The sequence below is a fragment of the Salvelinus alpinus genome, chromosome 10, assembly GCF_045679555.1.
Source record: "Salvelinus alpinus chromosome 10, SLU_Salpinus.1, whole genome shotgun sequence".
NCBI lineage: Eukaryota > Metazoa > Chordata > Actinopteri > Salmoniformes > Salmonidae > Salvelinus > Salvelinus alpinus.
This window is the reverse complement of record NC_092095.1, coordinates 38,103,283-38,121,418: the sequence shown is the minus strand read 5'-3', so window position 1 is coordinate 38,121,418 and position 18,136 is coordinate 38,103,283. Positions and strand designations below refer to the sequence as shown.

The 18,136-nt window shown below is 40.8% G+C and overlaps 1 protein-coding gene across 1 annotated transcript in view; it reads left to right on the top strand.

Annotated features, from left to right (window-relative positions):
- The first annotated feature begins 8,955 nt into the window (after positions 1-8,955).
- LOC139532040 (cadherin-20-like) overlaps positions 8,956-18,136 on the top strand; it is a 142,937-nt gene continuing 133,756 nt past the window's right edge. Inside the window, exon 1 of the mRNA XM_071329152.1 lies at positions 8,956-9,353. The gene's annotated coding sequence lies outside the window, so the exon portion shown is untranslated. The remainder of the gene's footprint in view (positions 9,354-18,136) is intronic.

Sequence of the window (18,136 nt, the reverse complement as noted above, 5' to 3'; positions counted from 1 at the left end):
AGGATTGGGTAGACTAATATATTAGACTACCTTAAACTTCTAAACTGGAACAACCATTTCAGTAACATGTGCAATAAGTCCAAGTAATAGATTGGAATAGTTTAGAAAAATGTATGTTATATATTTGACTAGCAGATTAATCAATCAATGTGCTTGCAAAAACCTAGATATTGAAACAAACAATTCAAAAAATCTCCCTGCAATAGAGCATGCTGTGAAATATGATAATAATGGACTTGGTTTTGGTTCAAAGTGATGAGTATGGGATTCAGGCCCCTGTACTAAAGTAAAACTAAGCCCTCAAAACAAGGCCTTATGAAAATCATACCGCATTGTGTAAAATATTAATATTTTTTACAATAACAAATGCCCTTATCGTCTCACTTGGTGAAGTCCACAGGACCAAAAAGGGATGAATGGAACAATGATGTCTCTGTCACTAACAAATGCCGTCATGGGTGGTAACTCTACAATTTACTCGAAAGGCGAGACACTCTGGGAAATATTTGTATAAGGCTTTACCCTAATCAGTGTGTTAATTTAACACTGTTCCGGTGTTTACATGGGTCCACACTGAAGGTATTTCTTTTTAACACTGGAGAATTTGCTGTATACCCTACAATACATGCCACCAGGGGTCTAAGTCACGGCAACGCACAGTATTATACGGAGCCCTGATCGCATGAAACTCTCTTCCATCTCCAATTACTCAGGGAAAGAGCAGAATTACCTATAAAAAAATGATAAAACAACATCTCATGGCACAATAGGGACTGTGAAATGACACACACAAACACAAGAACACAGACACACTCTATCACAGTTTAACACACAATCTACACGCGCATTATTCTTTAGTTGTATTGCTTGTATAGTGTTGTACTTGACATTTTTTGTGACTGCTCTTGTCCATCAGTGTATCAACGTTTTGTTACTTTTTCGTGTTTTATGTTTTAGTGTCGAGCCCAGGAAGAATAGCTGCTGCTTTGGCAAAAGCTCATGGGGATCCCAATAAACCAACAAACCAATACAGCCATCTTCCACAAGCTACTTTACCATCTACAGAGGCTTGTCGTCTACAGCTTGGCTTCTACAATCATCGCCGTCGCCTCATCTCTATAGATGGACATTTGACTGGTACATTATGGTAGGAACTGAACTGAGACAACTTAATGCACTCACACTTTATTTTTATTGGGAACCCAGTTTATTATTTTGTTATTACAGTATTGGACAAAACGGTATTGTTTTGTGAATGAATGGTCATTGCGTTTGTGATACTCTGTTGTTGTTGTGTTGATCTTTGAACATAAAAAAAAGAAACAAACGATTTCAACAATAGATACACTTCAACTTCAAACGTTTATCACTGAGTCCTTGCAGTCTTCTTCCTTCAGTAGATATTGAATGTTTTTCCTTGGTTTATTAGATGACATTGCTTTAGAGACCAGTTTTCGTTTCAGACCTAAATGGACTGTATGCCCATCGTACATAGTAGCTCTAGAGTAGTCTCTACAGTCTGTTACACTGTGAGAAGACAGACATCCAGCCTACAGATAGAGATGGCTGAGAGACTTGCCCTTCAGTAACTGTCAAGACAAGAAACTCCTCTCTCGAATTCTGTTTTGCTCTCACTCCCAATACTACATGCAGCCTACACATTCTCTGTGATGATTGGACAAGTTGTCCGTCAATCTACTCCATTTGTACGTTTGTCACTTGAATAATTTGTGTGTTTTCTGTTGGTCGGACCACATAAATAAGTAATAAAGCAATTGATGTCTTTGCTATCAGGGATACTAGGAGTTCCTCTTTCTCCTCAGGCCTTACTGTGATACTACCAATATTCTAGATGTAATGCCAGCATACTCATAAGACATTGAGATAGAACTCCATAATGTAAAGCATGGCTCATAATTAGCCAGTTTTGTCAACTTTGGCTGACATTTTGGTGTGACTTTCCACTACTGTATATAATAAATAAGAATCTCAGAATATTGGATTCCATCACCATAGTGATGGCAGTGAACTCTTGTCAAAATTACAAACTAAAGGAGGCCACACACTCGAAGTTGCTCCTAATATTTTAATAGTTGAACTAATGATTTTGGCACACTGTGCCTTCATCGGGATTTGAGGTCTGTCAACAAATGACAAACTATCATTGACAGGTCGTGGACGTATCTCAAGTCACTCAAGTGTCTAGGTACAAATTGTCAGAGGCTGTGTCACAAATGGCACCCTATTCCCTAGGGCTCTGGTCAAAGTAGTGAATAGGGTGGCATTTGGGACAGAGTCAGAATCATCGCTGAGACAGCTGGGAGACGGCTGGGCGCTGCATGAGTCCTTCAGAGGACCAATGACAAAGTTTGTTATGCAGTCTGCTAGATGAGCTCAGGCCAAACTGTCATGGCCAAATGGCCAACCAGTCAGTCACATTAACAACTGTCACAAAAAGTAGGGATTGTTGATAATGCAATTTCAGAGCAATCTTCATAATTCAAGCACACTCATTCACATATTACATTGACCATCGGGCCAGAGTTGCGCAAGTTTATTCAATCGTAATCAGTTTAGATGGTTTTCTTGTATGTTTTGTCTTTCTGTTTTACTCGTTATCTGTAAAATCTCCCGTTGGTTGATGCATCACAGAGACTTGGCACGCCTGTCAACTTCTGGCTGGCTATTTGGCCATCACCCGCATTGTGAGGAGTGCATCTGGTGTGTCCGACTAGCTCCCTATGACTTCCAGTAAAGCTGCTGGGTCCATTAGCAGAGAGCAAAACAAAGAGGGAGAGAGAAAATGATGGGAAGCATGCTGGGGCGATTCAGTCATTTATACAGTGCATTTGGAAAGTATTACAACCCCTTGACTTTTTCAACATTTTGTTATATTACAGCCTTATTATAAAACTGCTTTGTAAATTTTTTCCTCATCAATCTACACACAATAACTCATAATGGCAAACTGAAAACAGGTTTTTAGAAATGTCTGCTAGTTTAAAAAAAAACGTATTTACATACGTATTAAGACCCTTTGTTATGAGACTCGAAATTGAGTTCAGGTGCATCCTGTTTCCATTGATCTTCCTTGAGATGTTGCTAGAACTTGATTGGAGTCCACCTGTGGTAAATTACATTTATTGGACAGGATTTGGAAAGGCACACACCTGTCTATATAAGGTCTCACAGTTGACAGTGGATGTCAGAGCAAAAACAAAGCCATGAGGTCGAATGAATTGCCCTTAGAGCTCCGAGACAGGATTGTGTTGATGCACAGATATGGGGAAGGGTGTCCAAAAAATTCTGCAGCATTGAATGCCCCGGAGAACACAGTGGCCTCCATCATTCTTATATGGAAGAAGTTTAGAACCAATAAGAGTCTTACTAGAGCTGGCTGCCTGGCAAAACTGAGCAATTGGGGGAGAAGAGCCTTGGTCAGGAAGGTGACCAAGAACCCAATGGTCACTCTGACAGAGCTCCAGAGTTCTTCTGTAGAGATGGGAGAACCTTACAGAAGGACAACCATCTCTGCAGCACTCCAACCATCTGGCCTTTATGGTGGAGTGGCCAGACTGAAACCACTCCTCAGTAAAAGGTACATGACAGTCGGCTTGGAGTTTTCCAAAAGGCACCTAACAAACAATACTCTCTGGTCTGATGAAACCAAGATTGAACTCTTTGGCCTGAATGCCAAGCGCCACATCTGGAGGAAAGCTGGCACTATCCCTAAGGTGAAGCATGGTGGAGGCAGCATCATGTAGTGGAAATGTTTCTCAGCAGCAGGGACTGGGAGACTAGTCAGGATTGAGGGTAAGGTGATGAGCAAGTGAGCAAGTACAGAGAGCTCTTTGATCAAAACCTGCTCGAAAGTGCTTAGGACGTCAGACAAGGGCGAAGGTTCACCTTCCAACAGGACAACGATCCTAAGCACACAGCCAAGACAACGCATGAGTGGCTTCGGGACAAGTCTGGATGTCCTTGAGTGGGCCAGCCAGAGCCCAGATTTGAATCCGATCGAACAGCTTTAGAGAGACCTGAAAATAGCTGTGCAGCGACGCTCCCCATCCAACCTGACAGAACTTGACAGGATCTGCAGAGTAGAATGTGAGAAACCGCCAAAGTACTGGTGTACCAAGTTTGTAGCGTCATACCCAAAAAGACTCTAGGTTGTAATCACTGCCAAAGGTATTTCAACAAAGTACTGTGTAAAGGGACTGAATACTTATGTAAATGTGATATTTCAGTTTTATATATTTTTTAAACGCACAAACATTTCTAAAAAACTGTTTTTGCTTTGTTTTTATTGGGTATTGTGTGTAGATTGATGAGGATTTAATAAAAAAAACTATTTTAGAATAAGGCTGTAATGTAAAAAAAATATGGAAAAAGTCAACGGGTCTGAATACTTTCCGAATGCACTGTAAATCTTGGTATTCTGGTAGTCGCCTGAAAGAACTCTAAGGAGAAACCCCAGAAATGTTGACCCGAAAAATCTGTAAATGTTTTGTTTGTTTAGGACTGAATTTGCATGTTGTCTGTCCACTATGTCTTGTAATAGGTTTTCTTTCAGACTTGGCATGTTGCAAAACAAGTAACAACTAAAGTGCAGTTACACCTCGGTCTGAAAGGCTCTCATTTGTTTCCACAGAGTTCTGGTAAAGAACTGGTTTAAATTACCCTTCAGACCGAACGTATCTCATCTGAGAGTTAGTGTGGAGCTGGTTTTGGAGAAGTATACCTGTGCCTTGGTGACCAAGCAACTGATTAACACAACAAGTCGAGAGTAGTTTAGATGGCTGTATTTTGATCTCACTATGAGACGCTGTTTGAAAATTGTGGCCTACAGTACACCTATTCAGTAAGATCATAACGTTACTCTCTCTTCCTTTCTCTGTCCCACACTGTCTATTTACGTATCTCTATTCCAATGTCGGTCTTTCTATTTCTGTCTGTGCTGCTGCTGCTGCTGCTCCAGCCAGTCTCTCTCTATTCCAAAATCTGGCTTTCTATTTCTCTGTCCATCCGTATGTCTATCTACCCCCCCCCTCTCTCTCCCCCCCTCTTGTTCTCTCCTCCTATCTCTGCTGTTTAGAAGGTAGTGATAATTGTGTTCTCTTTGATGTCTTGCAGGGCAGGGTACAGGCCAGGCTACCTGTAGGTGGAGGCAGGGTCTTATTTATATAGCCTGATCCCTGTGATTTATAGCATGCTCAAACTTTTAACCCCTGAAGCAGAATCAAAGAAATCAATTCTGATACATTGTAAACCCCAAGGCATTTTAAATACATATACTTATAGTAAGTCGAACTCAAAGACAATGAGAAGGAAGTATTACTCAAAATGTTTACGTTGTACTGACTCAAACTAAATGATGACAAATTAACTTTTTCCCGCTATCCTCTACTGCAGGTAGATTTTTGGGATTTGTTTTTAATTTCTGTGCTTTTGCAAGTACAGAAACAGTCAAAAGTTTGGACACATGTACTCATCCAAGGGTTTTTCATCTTTTTTACTATTTTCTACATTGTAGAATAATAGTGAAGACTTCAAAATGATGAAATAACACATATGGAATCATGTAGTAACCAAAAAATTATATTTTAGATTTTAGATTCTTCAAAACAGCCACCCTTTGCCTTTATGACAACTTTGCACACTCTTAGCATTTTTCAACCAGCTTCACCTGGAATGCTTGTCCAACAATCTTGAAGGAGTTCCCACATATGCTGAACATTTGTTGGCTGCTATTCCTTCATTCTGCGGTCCAACTCATCCCGAACCATCTCAATTGGGTTGAGGTCGGGGGATTGTGGAGGCCAGGTCATCTGATGCAGCACTCCATCACTCTCCTTCTTGGTCAAAAAGCCCTTACATAGCCTAGAGGTGTGTTGGGTCATTGTCCTGTTGAAAAACAAATGATAGTTCCACTAAGCGCAAACCAGATGGGATGGTGTAATGCTCCAGAATGCTGTGGTAGCCATGCTGGTTAAGTTTGCCTTGAATTCTAAATAAATCACTCACAGTGTCACCAGCAATGCAACCACACACCATCATACCTCCTCCTCCATGCTTCACGGTAGGAACCACACATGCAGAGATCATCTGTTCACCTACTGTGCGTTGCACAAAGACATGGCGTTGGGAACGAAAACAAATTCTTGGCCCAAGGAAGTCTCTTCTTATTATTGGTGTCCTTCAGTAGTGGTTTCTTTGCAGCAAGTTGACCATGAAGGCCTGATTCACGCAGTCTCCTCTGAATGGTTGATGTTGAGATGTGTCTGTTACTTGAACTCTGTGAAGCATTTATTTGGGCTGCAATGTCTGAGGCTGGTAACTCTGGGTCTTCCTTCCTGTGGTGGTCCTCACGAGAGCCAGTTTCATCATAGCACTTGATTGTTTTTGAGACAGCACTTGAAGTTCTTGAAATGTTCCGCATTGACTGACCATCATGTCTTAAAGTAATAATGGACTGTCGTTTCTCTTTGCTTATTTGAGCTGTTCTTGCCATAATACGGACTTGGTATTTTACCAAATAGGGCTATCTTCTGTATACCACCCCTACCATGTCACAACACAGCTGATTGGCTCAAACACATTAAGATGTTATGAAATTCCACAAACAAACTTTTAACAAGGCACACCTGTTAATTGAAATGCATTCCAGGTGACTACCTCATGAAGCTGGTTGAGAGAATGCCAAGAGTGTGCAAATCTAAACAAATCCAAGCATTTAGTTAGATTTTGTCGTTCCCATTATTAAAAGGGTTGTTCCAGTTTAAATGTTTTAGGCAGGGTCGGTACCAGATCGAATCAGTTGTAAAGGGCCTAGGATTTCAATAGGAAGATACGTTTTTGCGATCTCCTATGTGTGCACGCGCTTGCGTATTACATTTTTTTCAAACGGGTGTAATTGTTAAGACCATAGGCAGATCAGGAAATTCAAGTTTGGGGAAGCTTACAATTTATCCTACCGTTTCTACTGATCTGCGTGCCAGTTGTGATTATTTTTATACTCGCATTTACGTGGACCAGTTTCATTTAAATAATGAAGTTTTTGTTTCTCAAAATCATTTTCACATGGTTAATCATAAAAATCTGAAGTAAAATGATATAAATCGAAAAGTTAAAATTCAACTATGGTGACAGCATCAGCCTCTGCCATATGGACACATTGATACACTGTGATCCATTGTTGGCTAAAGAAATGAGAGCACAGAGCTCAGAGATAGCCTATTGGCTAATGCAGCAGTAGGCCTATAACATCCATCATCAACTATGTAAAATACATACAGTAGGCCTTAAGCCGATAAATAAAAACAGTAGAAAATATCCTGATGAAAATGCTGGTTCTTTCCATCACATTAATCTCTCTACTCCTTTGTATCTGGTTTGACTGAAGCTATTGCTAGTGAGGTGCAACATTGAACCAAATCATCACTGGGTCCAGGCAGGAAGTTGTCGCTAGTGAAAAAAATTGTATCAACTATTCTATTCCGGACCCTCAGAGTTTCCTGCGTCAATGAGCTAGGGACAGACATGGTTTTTTATGACATATCAACAGAATATGGGATCATCAGCTCATGATTTTTTGCTCTTTCACACCAAGGCTTGGTGATTATCAAGGCTAGGAGTGTTGGAAAGATTTTTCAAATACTGAGGAACTATCATTCACAATGGATGTTAAAAAAACGGACTTTGTTGACTTGTGTGAGATGAAGAAAAAGTTACTCAGCTTATTAGTAGAAGAGTAGAGCCACTGCAGAAGCAAACTCTATTCTCAGTGCTGCCATCTATTATTGTGTTCATATCACAATACTATTTCACAGGCACATGCACATGCATAATCTCTGACCATAACCAGGCACACACGCACGCACACACGCTCGCACACTAACACAAATGCTCAGTCAATTTTTGCTAATTTTTATTACTATCATTAATGTGTTTTTGTCAATATGCTGTGTAGTAATTTGCACACAAAAAGATACCACCATGCCGAAATAACTAATTGTCTGTCGGGATTTATAAAATTGTACCAGCATCATCAGCCCAGTTGTGACTTTTTCATGTGTCAGTCAATTCATCTGCATGAAATGGTTGGATGGAAACCTAGTTATGCACATGGTTATGGGCTTATAAAAAAGAAGACACCTGTACCATGTCAGATATAGAGTTGAAATGTATTCAGTTTTGAGTTTGCATCACAATATTACACGTTACATACATCACAGAAAACTGAAATATAACACAAGCTTTTGATAAAGAAACACAGGATTTTCAGCTGTAATTAATTATGAAATTATAAAAAATATTAATAACATTCCACCCATGAGGCCACTAGAGGGAGATTTGGCCATTTGATTTCAGGAAAGGGCTACGTGAAAGGATAAAACAAAAACCCACAGGCACTCGGACCTCCAGGGAATGAGTTCGAGAACCCTGCTCTAGGGGTTCCAGATTGGTGTAGTATCCGTGTTGTATCAATAAGTTTTACTCCCCCATTAAGCCATGCATCCAATATAATTTCCCAACATGCCTTGCCTTTTTGAGTGAAATGTAGAGTTACCACCCACGACTGTATTTGATAGTGACAGAGACATTGTTGAATGTGTTCGTTTTCTGTCTTATGGCAATACATTACACATCTCTTAAGGCCTTATTTTGAGTCCTAGCCTTACCCTAATACAGAGACCTGAAACTCATGCTTTATAGGCCACATCAGGCCTGCATGTAGGGTTGCAACATTCCAGTAACACACACACAGAGCAATAGTTAGAGAGCAAATGAGAATGATGGGGTGATATCTGACACCATTGGGTTAGTACAGTGTATTTCAGGTGCATTTGTCAGAATATTCATGTGGCTGGAGTAGGGATAGAGATAGAGAGAGGGAGAAATGGAGAGAGAAAGAGAGAGGCTGGCTGGAGCAGCAGCAGCAGCAGCACAGGACGAAGGTAGAGTGAGGGAGAGGGACCCTCTGGACTTGGTCGTTCCTTCAGTGCAGCTCTAAGAGGAAAGCGAGCATGAGAGAGAGAGAGATAGAGAGAGAGAGAGCGAGCAGGCAGGAGCGCAGAGGTAGAGCCGGCAGCTGAGCTGATCACGAGGTGTCAGTCTTATTCTTTCCATCCATCTCCTCTATTCCTTCACTCACTTCTTCTTCTGAGTGCACCAGACCTTTCACCAGAGCTGTGCGATAAGCGGGAAGCCCACGTTTTGAAAAAATAACTCCAGACAAATAGATAGGCAGACAATAGAAGAATGTAAATGAATGGAACGACAGAGACAGAGAAAAATAAGTTAACTTCTGAAGACTCATCCAGTACTGGAGGGGCTGTGGTGTGCAACACCAGGTAGGAATTGTCTTTATTTGTCGCAGATGTATCTGGTGAAATGTAAACAAGCAACAAAAAGCAATTTTTCATTGATGCTCGACCAGTGAAAATAACAAAACTGTTCCTTAAACTCAACAATTTTATAATTGTATGCTAACATTGACATACATCAAATGCAACAATAGCATATTTTGAACTGTATGGAACAAAAAAAGCTATCATATACAATTGAGATGACCTATTAAGGTGGGAAGCTCTATCAGACACATGGTAGTATCAATGTACAATATTAGCTGTATACTGTATTTGTGAATACTTTATTTTCTGTTTGTGTGGAGTGATGATGGTAGAGTTGTTGTCAATGTGATTGATTGTGTCACATGTAATGAGAGCGGGAGAGAAAAGAGAGATTTTAAAAGAATGGTGCTCTGGCGGGAGGGAGGGAGATACTGTTGGTTTTTTAATGAGATCCTGTCTACTTGGAGAAAATAATAGCATGTTGGAGCCAAGAGAGAGAGAGAGAGACAGAGAGAAAGAGACACACAGACAGACAGACATAGAGATACAGAGAGGGATAGAGAAAGACAGAGAGAGTGAGGGATAGAAGGGATGTGTTGGGGATAGAGGGAGACAGAGAGAGAAGAGAGGTGTTGGGGATAGAGGGATAGAAGAGAGAGAGAGAGTGAGAGGTAGCCAGAGAAAAAGAAGAGGGAGAGTGGGACTGAGCTGCAGTGCTGGGGCTTGCTGGCAGCTAACTCTGTAACCAAGGCAGCTGACATGAGGGAAAGCCAACTGTGGACACTGGGATTTTTATTTTTCACCCTCTCTCCGAAACACAACCGCTCTCTTCTCTGCCAAGCCCCCTGCCATCCCCCCTCATTCCCCCTGAATAAAGGTTTCATTATAGGGCGCTGTGACCGAATTAATTAAGCAGCTACATGTACGCTCTCATGGCTACACCACCACCACCACCCTTCTATCTCTTTCTAAGTCTCTCTCTCAGTTCTTCAATTTTTATTTTTCACTCTTGCTCATTCCCTCTCTCCCACCCCATCCCTTTCTTTATACATTTTTTTTTTGCCTTTATTAAACTAGGCAAGTCAGTTAGGAACAAAGTCTTATTTACAATGACGGCCTACCCCAGCCAAACCCTAACCCAGACGACACTGGGCCAATTGTGTGCCGCCCTATGGGACTCCCAATCATGGCCGGTTGTGATACAGCCTGGAATCAAACCAGGTTCTGTAGTGATGCTTCTAGCACTGAGATGCAATGCCTTAGATCGCTGCGCCACTCAGGAGCTCAGAGTCAAAGGACACTCCTATCAGTCTTTTTCAGGAAACAGTTTTTAACCATCAATTAACACCAGCTACACACATGAAAAATACTACAGTTTACTATGTAATACTACAGTACAGTACTACAGTACAGTGTCTCAAATTTAGCTGAATGATGTTTAGTTTGACTGCTATGATATGTGGTCATCCACACTCCCTCCCAAAATGGGTGCTGTGCCATTTCTTCCACTTGCATTACTGTAGTACACTGTATAATACTATACTACACGCTGTATTATCCCTTGATCATGTGTAGTACTTACTATACAATTTGTGTAGTACACTGTAGAATACTATAGTAAATAGTACAATATACTATAGACCACCAAAACACTACAGCAAACACTACATTAATTACTATAGTATATACTACAGTATTTAATTTATACCCTGCACCTTTCTGCTCCCCCATAGCCCAATTTGTGCCACCTATAAGTGAGAAACCTACAGGTAACTAGTGGTGGAAAATGTACTCAATTGTCACACTTGATTAAAAGTAAAAAATACCTTAATAGTAAATTACTACATGTCTAAAAGTATCTGGTTTGAAATGTGCTTAAGTACAATGGTGGAAAAGTGACCAATTGTCATACTTGAGTGAAATTAAATAGTATAAATCAAATTCTCTATATTGAGAAAACCCAATGGCCAGATTTTCTTGTTTTTTAAATTTACGGACAGACACTCCAACATTCAGAAATAATTTACAAACACAGATCAATGGCAGTAGGTATGACAGCGCATTATATTGACAGGTGTATAAATTGGACCATATTGCTGTCCTATCAGAGCATTTGGAACGTAATGAGCACTTTTGGGTGTCAGGAAAAATGTAATGGAGTAAAAAGTACATATTTTATTTCGGAATGCAGTGGAGTAAAATTAACTTGTCAAAAAGTAAAGAACAGATACCCCAAAAAAATTAAAAAGTAGTACTTCAAGGTATTCTTACTTAATACTTTACACCACAGCATGTAACTGCCAAAATAAAGGAAACACTTGAGTAAATGAGGAATACAAAGTATATGAAGCAGGTGCTTCCTCACAGGTGTGGTTCTGAGTTAATTAAATAATTAACATCCCTCATGCTTAGCGTCATGTAAAAAAATGCCCTGTTGCCCATTATTTTGGCTACGATGGTTAGAAGAAAATATCTCAGAGACTTTGAAAGGAGGTTCTGAGACAGCGTTTTCCACCACCGTTTAGTTCTTGTGAACATTACAAGTTTTGAACTTCTATTTGCTATTCATGGCCTTGTTTTGTAAGTAAGAAAAGCATAATGTATGGATTATTTTGACTATAACAAATACTCAGATGAAACATATTGTGCTATGTATCACAGACTATTGTGTCAAATTTTAACAAGGACTCTCTCCTCCTCACCAGTGTCACGATCAAGAGCCTCACATGCAGTATATCGTTTGGTCATTGTGCTGCCACAGAATGAATTGTGAGCAAGGCCTCAAAAAATATATATATATATCAGAGCTGTGAGAAAAGTTATATATATATTACTTAAACAATGTTGCGATTGTTTGTGAGAATGCCAACAGGTGTGGTTCCTGTGGGGGAAAGATTCTATTGGGGAAAGGTTCACGTTGGGAAGCCGAGAAGGGGAGTGAGGTGTATGTGCTCAAACACACATGCATGTGGGGGTCTGGGAGAGGAAGTGTGTCCATCTGATGAATGGGCATGTGCCTGAACTCAAATTTATACACATGAATTTTATACATTCATTTCTAATGAAAGGTCATTTTTGACCGGGAACACCACAGATGTACAAAAGTAAAATAAAATGCCCAAAATCTTTTTTGTGTGTTCAGATGCCCTGTGTGGACAAAGTCATGGAACCTTATGACAATCAGATTAAATGAACTACATTTTTCAGAGAAAAAACATTTAATTGGTCCAATTTGACCGGAACACAGCAGGAGGGTTCATTTATAAGGCGAGAAATCAAAGAGAATAGAGACGTGCAAGAACAGAAAAATGAGGAGGGAAATAGTTGTACAGTACAGTGCATATATGATAAATAACCATCAAGAGAGGGGTGGAGGAAAGGAGGCAGTGGAGGAGAGGAGGGCAGAGGCAGTTGGAGGAGAGGATGGGGAAGACAGTGAAAGAGAGGGGGTTTTGGTGAAGAGGAAAGGAAAGGCATTGTGGGCCGAGGAGGAAACACCGAGAAGTAAAAAGTGTTGAGTTTCTCTGCATGTTGTCCATCATCATCTCTTCATCATCTCTTCATGTTGCTGACCAATGGCTTTATCCTCTCAGGTAGAGCTAGAAGACTAATAAAAACTGCTCTGCATCGTGTCTGCAGAGTTCTGGCGTATTTTGATTGTGTGGAAATCAATAGCGCTGTAAATTCTTAATTGAATGAATGCAGGAGTCCTGCGCCTAGTGTTTTATGGGGTATCAGACATACAGTTCCTTTGAAAGCGTGGCATGCTGAAAGATCTCCGTTGGCATTGTTTTTTTCCTTGTGTGTGTGTGTGTGTGTGTGTGTGTGTGTGTGTGTGTGTGTGTGTGTGTGTGTGTGTGTGTGTGTGTGTGTGTGTGTGTGTGTGTGTGTGTGTGTGTGTGTGTGTGTGTGTGTGTACGATTTCTGTTGGCATTGTTTTGGGCTGCTGGAAAAGCTCTCTGTTAATCACTCAAAGGGCGGTAGTGTACACATGCTGTGTATTCAATAAGAATACATGTATTTTCTAATACAAAAGTAAACCTGCAAGTAGCCCACTTAACTACAACAACCTTATCGTTAAGGGTAACAATCTTTTTAATTGCTATGACTGTGGTGTGTTTAAAGGTTATGAACAGATACAATTATATTTTTCATTAAATTATATATTTGGATGAAACCAGATGATGTATGATGATTTACATTGAAAAAGTGTGATAATAAAGTTACTGGTCCCTCCCCCATGTCAAACACTTGGATTCAGGAGGTGGGATTATTACGGGGATAGGGTGATATCACCCTAATGCTCATTTTAATTCACCAATGGTAACATGATATTCTCTTCCCTAATTTAAATAAGTACTGCCTTGTAACCAACATTGGATAATGTATGTTCGCAGAGGGGCGTGGTTTACATTGCTATATAGCTACTCTACTGGTGCCAATACTTGACTGTAGGGTGTCAGCAAATATAATTAAAAGTTTACACAATTCATCTATAGCAAATATACTTGTATGTTTCTCCTTTCATCTAGCTAGGGTTGTTCAAAACGCAGTGGTCAAGTCAACAAATCCGTCAGTGCTGTTGTGAATCGCGTCACAAGAGACATGCCAAATGGGAGATTTCTGAAAAAATTGACATCGTTAGCTAGGTTTCAATCCAATTTGCGACAGATTTTCATGCAAATATTCTAAAATCTGCATAAAATAATAAGCGCATTTTCCCACCAGAGATGTGGTTCCATCAAAACGGACTTTTTGTGGATAAAAGGCTGTGCGTGATGACATAGTGCATTTAAAAATAACTTTTGCCGTTAAATTCCCATGTAACGAATGAAAAATACAAGTTAACCATTGTGTTGTCTTAAGGGTAAAAAATGACCCGCCACCAAGTTTAACAGCAGAGAAAACCCACTAAATTATATTTTTTCAACTTGAAATTGTATGACTTTTCCTAGATTGACCCCAAAATGAGAAAAAGTGAAAGATTGCCTTTGTTCATATTTCCATAAAAGCTGTACACCACCAGGGTACAAAGATTGTCTTAGGGTCATTTTTGACCCGGCAGTTATACAATAATTTACATACCACAAAAACCACAAAGACACACACACACACAATGAGAAATTGAGATTGTGTGCTACTGAATGAACTCAGACAAAACTAAAGTGTTAGTGTGCATGTGCAGCATCTCCCCTCCACGACCCCACACATGACTCAAGTTCACAGACAAAAAAATCAATTTCAGACAAAATAAACATTTCTGACAAAATAAACATTCCTTGAAAGCATTGTTTACTCGTGGGGAATGCAGTCAGAGGCTATAAAAGGTGCTGCAGATGACAGTCCCCCCAGTTATCTCTTTGCTGAAGCCATGAGTGCACGTTTCAGTGCCCAACAGGTCGTAGATCAGATTTTTTCAGATGTCCAGGAGGAACAAGAGAACAATGATTTAGAAGAGGAGGAGGTATCTGAAGAAGAAGACAGGGAAGAATACAACCCAGAGCACGATGCATCCTCTTCAGATGAATAAGAAATCTCCCAAGCTGAAAGAGAGACATTTTTGTCAAAGAACAGCAAAATAACATGGTCCTTGTCACTATATGACAAACAAGGCAGGATGGCAGCACAAAATGTCATAAGGATGACCCCAGGGCCCACCAGACATTCAGTTGCCCATGCCCAGGACATCGCCTCAACATTCTACATGTTCATCACACCAGCCATCGAACAAATCCTGGAGATGACAAATTTGAATTGTTTCCGTAAATATGGACATAACTGGAAAAGGATGTATGAGATTGACCTGTGTGCCTACATAGGGCTGCTAATCTTAGCGTGTGTGAATAAGTCCCGAGGTGAGGCTACATGTAGACTCTGGGATGCAGATAGTGGAAGGGTGATTTTCCGTGCCACGATGCCACTGAAAGTCTTTCACACATTCTCAAGAATGCTACGATTTGATAACCGTGAGTCAAGACCTGCAAGATGTGTGAGAGACAAACTGGTGGCCATAAGAGAGGTCTGGGAGAAGTGGGTGGAGTGTCTGCCGTACCTCTACAACCCTGAGCCTGAAGTAACAGTGGATGAGCAACTGGTTCTATTCAGAGGTACATTTTTAATTTCATATCTGTAATGTAAGTGATTGTTAATTGTATTATGTATTGCTGTAATATCATTGATTTATGTGATTGTTTTCTGTGAAACTGATACTAATTACTGATTGTTATCTCTTTTGTCAAAAGGTTGCTGTCCTTTCCAGCAGTATATGCCCAGCAAGCCAGCAAAGTATGGCATCCAGATATGGGTGGCCTGTGATGCACAATCCAGCTACGCTTGGAAGATGCAAGTCTACACAGGGAAGCTGATCAGTGGAGGCCTGGAGAAGAACCAGGGGATGCGGGTTGTGCTTGATGTGACAGATGGACTGAGGGGGCACAATGTCACTTGTGACAATTTATTCACCTCTTATGAACTTGGCCAGCAGCTCCTAAAGAGGAAGATCACCATGGTTGGCACAGTTAGAAAGAACAAGCCTGAGCTTCCCCCTGCACTCCTCGCAACAAGGGGGAGAGAGGCTTTCTCATCAAAGTTTGCCTTTACCCCCACCACCACTCTAGTTTCTTACCTCCCAAAGAGGAACAAGAATGTGGTCCTCCTGAGCAAACTGTACAAAACGGTTGAGATCAGTGATCGTGAGGACAGGAAGCCAGCCATCATCCTGGACTACAACCACAACAAAGGAGGCATGGACAACCTGGACAAGGTGCAGGAGGATTACTGCCCGCTGTTCCCTGGTCATCTTCCATAACATCATTGATGTGTCTTCATACAATGCCGTTGTGATATGGAACACGATCAACCCTACCTGGATGCCTGATAAGCAGAACAAGAGGGTGTTCCTGGAGCAGCTGGGAAAGGCACTTGTAACCCCACATATTCAAAGAAGGGAGCGCCTCCCCCGCACAGCAGCCTCTGCAGTGCTTGTGAAAGCTGTTCAGGGGGCTGAATCTTGTCCTGATCCACCTGAGGCTGCAGCTGGGGCAGGCCAATTCTGCCCCCCAAAGAAGGACTGTAAAACAAATACTATGTGCTGCACATGTGAGAAATACATCTGCAAAGTCCATGCACACACAGTTGCATGCTGTCCTACATGTGCTAATTAGAGTTGATTGATTTATGTTCTTCATGTATTTGTTTTGTATCTATTATAATATTTTATTCTTAGTTGTTGTTTATACACCTTGTGGGTGGGAAAATGGTTAAAAACAATGGGAAAAGACTAATATTTTGTAGTTGAATTCCTCATTGTACAGTATATAAGAATATATCACTATGTTGAAATCCTCATTGTACAGTATATAAGAATACTATGTTGCCAAAAAAGTTCAAGACTGTTATTGTTTCCTTTCAATAAAATGCATTCAAAACTATTTTCTGCACATTTCTGCTACTTTCTTAGGCTATACAAGTGCTATCTCTTGCTAATAAAAAAGTATGTTTACACCTATGCAGTATCTTTAGCAACCTCTACTTTAGTAAAAAACAAAGACAGGTGTAATAAAAATGAGTGGTGTCCACTGATAAATGCAGTCTTTTTGCATTGTGAAAAGAGAAAACCCAGATATTTATACATTTTCTGGTGAATGAAAACAAGATTTGAAGTTTAAAATTCAATTAAGCTGCTTTATTTTAGGTGTTTAGTGAAGGCGGATCATTTTTTACCCTTAGGACAAGGGGAGTATACAGAATGTCAAGACTACACAAGGGGGTTTTCATCGCATTTTCAACTGATGGTTTTGTCACAAAAACTGTTGCGCTATATTCTGTAGCAAATGTGCCCACTCTGGTCGTGGCACATACACTCTAGCCAACAGCTCGCAGAGTCAGAGCGGGTAGGCTACCTACATTGAGATTATTATGGATAAGAGCAACATTATTTGTATTGGTCAAATGGCATTCAAACATTGATCATCATGTCACCAGAAAAAGACCCTCAATATGTATTGGAAATTAGTATAATGTCACACGGAGCGTAACAGGTGACCCCAAGAGCAGACTCAGACGAGGAGACTTGGAGGAGGTAACCAAGGTATTTATTGAAACACGGGGGGGGGGGGGGGGAATTGCGTGCAGGCCAGTGGAAGCTCGGGCGGGGTGCCGGAAACCAGGTGCGGAGGCTGAGGCTGGAGCGAGAGGTGTTGGGACAGGGTAAGCAGGTCCGGAGTGGAATCCAAGGGAGCATAGAGTGAGGAATCCAGGACAGAGTAGCAGGACTAACGAGAAGTTGGACTGGAGAAGGGGACCAGAGTCAGAGCGGGCAGAACTGTAGCGGAAAGGAAAACAGTGTCAGGCAAGGGAAAACAGGACAACAGGAATAAACAGCTAGAAATATAGACTGACTGAGCAGAGATTACGATCTGGCCATGTGGAAGTGGCAGGACTGAGTATTTGAAGAGGTCTTGATTGTGGAACAGGTTGCAGCTGGTGGGGATCTGCTCTGATTCCAGCACACCTGTCTCCACACACAGGATCAGCACTAGAGGGCGTGGTAGGAAGAGGCTATAAAGGTGCTGCAGATGACAGATGTCTTTATGTACTGGGGCCTCATAACTGTCATGTAAATTTCACACTAAATATCGCTAAATATTTCTGAAAAGAATACATACATTGGAAAACTGTGGAAAACTGTGTGCGCTTGAACAAGCATTATAACTATGGAAAATTCTCTCCATTCACGGTATAATTTGGAACTATTGGAATTAAGCCACATCAGTTTCTAAAAC